Below are 5000 nucleotides of genomic sequence, written 5' to 3' on the forward strand. Positions count from 1 at the left end.
CCCCATCCTGGAGCGCCATGGACCAGGGGGAGAGCGCCTCTCTTTGGGGCTTGTTGCTGGCTGTTGGCGGGGCTCCATGGACCAGGGGGAGAGCGCCATGGACCAGGGGGAGAGCGCCTCTCTTCGGGGCTTGATGCCTGTTGGCGGGGCTCCATGGACCAGGGGGAGAGCGCCTCTCTGTGGGGCTTGTTGCTGGCTATTGGCGGGGCTCCATGGACCAGGGGGAGAGCGCCTCTCTTTGGGGCTTGTTGCTGGCTGTTGGCGGGGCTCCATGGACCAGGGGGAGAGCGCCATGGACCAGGGGGAGAGCACCTGCCATAGCCGAAATAAGAGCACTATAGGCGGCCGCCCTCAGCACATTTGGCCCCCCAAATCCTGGTTCTCAAAAATTTTCAAAGTCAACTTTTTTCAAAATATTTTCAGAGTGCCACTTCCCAGGGGGATTCTCGCCTGCCATAGCCGAAATAGGAGCGCCATGGGCGGCCTCAGTGAGCACATTTGGCCCCCCCATCCTGGAGCGCCATGGACCAGGGGGAGAGCGCCTCTCTTTGGGGCTTGTTGCTGGCTGTTGGCGGGGCTCCATGGACCAGGGGGAGAGCGCCATGGACCAGGGGGAGAGCGCCTCTCTTCGGGGCTTGATGCCTGTTGGCGGGGCTCCATGGACCAGGGGGAGAGCGCCTCTCTTTGGGGCTTGTTGCTGGCTATTGGCGGGGCTCCATGGACCAGGGGGAGAGCGCCTCTCTTTGGGGCTTGTTGCTGGCTGTTGGCGGGGCTCCATGGACCAGGGGGAGAGCGCCATGGACCAGGGGGAGAGCACCTGCCATAGCCGAAATAAGAGCACTATAGGCGGCCGCCCTCAGCACATTTGGCCCCCCAATCCTGGTTCTCAAATTTTTTCAAAGTCAACTTTTTTCGAAATATTTTCAGAGTGCCACCTCCAGCGGGGGCTCTCGCCTGCCATAGCCGAAATAAGAGCACTATGGGCGGCCGCCCTCAGCACATTTGGCCCCCCCATCCTGGAGCGCCATGGACCAGGAGGAGAGCGCCTCTCTTCGGGGCTTGATGCCTGTTGGCGGGGCTCCATGGACCAGGGGGAGAGCGCCTCTCTTTGGGGCTTGTTGCTGGCTGTTGGCGTGGCTCCATGGACCAGGGGGAGAGAGCGCCATGGACCAGGGGGAGAGCACCTGCCATAGCCGAAATAAGAGCACTATAGGCGGCCGCCCTCAGCACATTTGGCCCCCCCATCCTGGAGCGCCATGGACCAGGAGGAGAGCGCCTCTCTTCGGGGCTTGATGCCTGTTGGCGGGGCTCCATGGACCAGGGGGAGAGCGCCTCTCTTTGGGGCTTGTTGCTGGCTGTTGGCGTGGCTCCATGGACCAGGGGGAGAGCGCCATGGACCAGGGGGAGAGCACCTGCCATAGCCGAAATAAGAGCACTATAGGCGGCCGCCCTCAGCACATTTGGCCCCCCCATCCTGGAGCGCCATGGACCAGGAGGAGAGCGCCTCTCTTCGGGGCTTGATGCCTGTTGGCGGGGCTCCATGGACCAGGGGGAGAGCGCCTCTCTTTGGGGCTTGTTGCTGGCTGTTGGCGTGGCTCCATGGACCAGGGGGAGAGCGCCATGGACCAGGGGGAGAGCACCTGCCATAGCCGAAATAAGAGCACTATAGGCGGCCGCCCTCAGCACATTTGGCCCCCCCATCCTGGAGCGCCATGGACCAGGGGGAGAGCGCCTCTCTTCGGGGCTTGATGCCTGTTGGCGGGGCTCCATGGACCAGGGGGAGAGCGCCTCTCTTTGGGGCTTGTTGCTGGCTGTTGGCGTGGCTCCATGGACCAGGGGGAGAGCGCCATGGACCAGGGGGAGAGCACCTGCCATAGCCGAAATAAGAGCACTATAGGCGGCCGCCCTCAGCACATTTGGCCCCCCCATCCTGGAGCGCCATGGACCAGGGGGAGAGCGCCTCTCTTCGGGGCTTGATGCCTGTTGGCGGGGCTCCATGGACCAGGGGGAGAGCGCCTCTCTTTGGGGCTTGTTGCTGGCTGTTGGCGTGGCTCCATGGACCAGGGGGAGAGCGCCATGGACCAGGGGGAGAGCACCTGCCATAGCCGAAATAAGAGCACTATAGGCGGCCGCCCTCAGCACATTTGGCCCCCCCATCCTGGAGCGCCATGGACAAGGGGGAGAGCGCCTCTCTTCGGGGCTTGTTGCTGGCTGTTGGCGGGGCTCCATGTACCAGGGGGAGAGCGCCATGGACCAGGGGGAGAGTGCCTCTCTTCGGGGCTTGATGCCTGTTGGCGGGGCTCCATGGACCAGGGAGAGAGCGCCTCTCTTTGGGGCTTGTTGCTGGCTGTTGACGGGGCTCCATGGACCGGGGGGAAAGCGCCATGGACCAGGGGGAGAGCGCCTGCCATAGCCGAAATAGGAGCACTATAGGCGGCCGCCCTCAGCACATTTGGCCTGTCGCCGCTGTCCGCTGGCCGCTGTCCGCTGGCCGCTGTCCGCTGGCCGCTGTCCGCTGGCCGCTGTCCGCTTTCCCCTTTACTTTCAGCACTTTCAGCACTTTCAGCACTTCCAGCACTTCCAGCACTTCCAGCACTTCCAGCACTTCCAGCTCTTCCCCCTCTTTCCCTTCTTCCAACTGCGGGCGCGCCGGGCGCACAGGGGCTCGTGCGGAGGGGTGTGTGTGCGTGCATGTGCCGAACAAGGAGGAGAGCGCCTCACTTCGGGGCTTGTCGCTGGCCGTCGGCGGGGCTCCAAGGACCAGGGGGAGAGCGCCTCTCTTTGGGGGCTTGATGCTGGCTGTTGGCGCGTGTCTTCGGGGCTCCACGGACCAGTGGGAGAGCGCCTGTCTTCGGGGCTTGATGCTGGCCGTTTGCGGGACTCCATGGACCAGGGGGAGAGCGCCATGGACCAGGGGGAGAGCGTCTCTCTTCAGGGCTTGACCAGGGCTCCAATCTTCCCATTGAAATGAATGGCGGGTGACCAGGCGTCCAAATCCCCCATTGAAATGAAGGCCGGGTGCCCAGGGCTCCAATCTCCCCAGTGAAATGAATGGCGGGTGACCAGGCGTCCAAATCCCCCATTGAAATGAAGGCCGGGTGCCCAGGGCTCCAATCTCCCCATTGAAATGAATGGCGGGTGACCAGGCGTCCAAATCCCCCATTGAAATGAAGGCCGGGTGCCCAGGGCTCCAATCTCCCCAGTGAAATGAATGGCGGGTGACCAGGCGTCCAAATCCCCCATTGAAATGAAGGCCGGGTGCCCAGGGCTCCAATCTCCCCAGTGAAATGAATGGCGGGTGACCAGGCGTCCAAATCCCCCATTGAAATGAAGGCCGGGTGCCCAGGGCTCCAATCTCCCCAGTGAAATGAATGGCGGGTGACCAGGCGTCCAAATCCCCCATTGAAATGAAGGCCGGGTGCCCAGGGCTCCAATCTCCCCATTGAAATGAATGGCGGGTGACCAGGCGTCCAAATCCCCCATTGAAATGAAGGCCGGGTGCCCAGGGCTCCAATCTCCCCAGTGAAATGAATGGCGGATGACCAGGCGTCCAAATCCCCCATTGAAATGAAGGCCGGGTGACCAGGGCTCCAATCTCCCCATTGAAATGAATGGCGGGTGACCAGGCGTCCAAATCCCCCATTGAAATGAAGGCCGGGTGACCAGGCGTCCAAATCCCCCCATTGAAATGAATGGCGGGTGACCAGGCGTCCAAATCCCCCATTGAAATGAAGGCCGGGTGCCCAGGGCTCCAATCTCCCCATTGAAATGAATGGCGGGTGACCAGACGTCCAAATCCCCCATTGAAATGAAGGCCGGATGCCCAGGGCTCCAATCTCCCCATTGAAATGAATGGCGGGTGACCAGACGTCCAAATCCCCCATTGAAATGAAGGCCGGATGCCCAGGGCTCCAATCTCCCCATTGAAATGAATGCCGGGTGACCAGGCGTCCAAATCCCCCCATTGAAATGAATGGCGGGTGACCAGGCGTCCAAATCCCCCATTGAAATGAAGGCCGGGTGCCCAGGGCTCCAATCTCCCCATTGAAATGAATGGCGGGTGACCAGACGTCCAAATCCCCCATTGAAATGAAGGCCGGATGCCCAGGGCTCCAATCTCCCCATTGAAATGAATGCCGGGTGACCAGGCGTCCATATCCCCCCCCATTGAAATGAATGACGGGTGACCAGGCAGGCGAGAGCCCCCGCTGCAGAGGCTCCAGAGGTGGCACTCTGAAAATATTTCAAAAAAAGTTGACTTTGAAATTTTTGGAGAACCAGGATTTGGGGGGGGGGGGGGCAAATGTGCTGAGGCAGGCCGCCCATAGTGCTCCTATTTCGGCCTGGGCGCGCCAGAGCACCCCCCTGGAAGTGGCACTCTGAAAATAATTAAAAAAAAATGACTTTGAAATTTTTTGAGAACCAGGATTTGGGGGGGGCAAATGTGCTGAGGCAGGCCGCCCATAGTGCTCCTATTTCGGCCTGGGCGCGCCAGAGCACCCCCCTGGAAGTGGCACTCTGAAAATAATTAAAAAAAAATGACTTTGAAAATTTTTGAGAACCAGGATTTGGGGGGGGCAAATGTGCTGAGGCAGGCCGCCCATAGTGCTCCTATTTCGGCCTGGGCGCGCCAGAGCACCCCCCTGGAAGTGGCACTCTGAAAATAATTAAAAAAAAATGACTTTGAAATTTTTTGAGAACCAGGATTTGGGGGGGGCAAATGTGCTGAGGCAGGCCGCCCATAGTGCTCCTATTTCGGCCTGGGCGCGCCAGAGCACCCCCCTGGAAGTGGCACTCTGAAAATAATTAAAAAAAAATGACTTTGAAAATTTTTGAGAACCAGGATTTGGGGGGGGCAAATGTGCTGAGGCAGGCCGCCCATAGTGCTCCTATTTCGGCCTGGGCGCGCCAGAGCACCCCCCTGGAAGTGGCACTCTGAAAATAATTCGAAAAAAGATGACTTTGAAAATTTTTGAGAACCAGGATTTGGGGGGGCAAAT

This window comes from Vanacampus margaritifer, unplaced genomic scaffold (assembly GCF_051991255.1).
Source record: "Vanacampus margaritifer isolate UIUO_Vmar unplaced genomic scaffold, RoL_Vmar_1.0 HiC_scaffold_165, whole genome shotgun sequence".
Lineage (NCBI taxonomy): Eukaryota > Metazoa > Chordata > Actinopteri > Syngnathiformes > Syngnathidae > Vanacampus > Vanacampus margaritifer.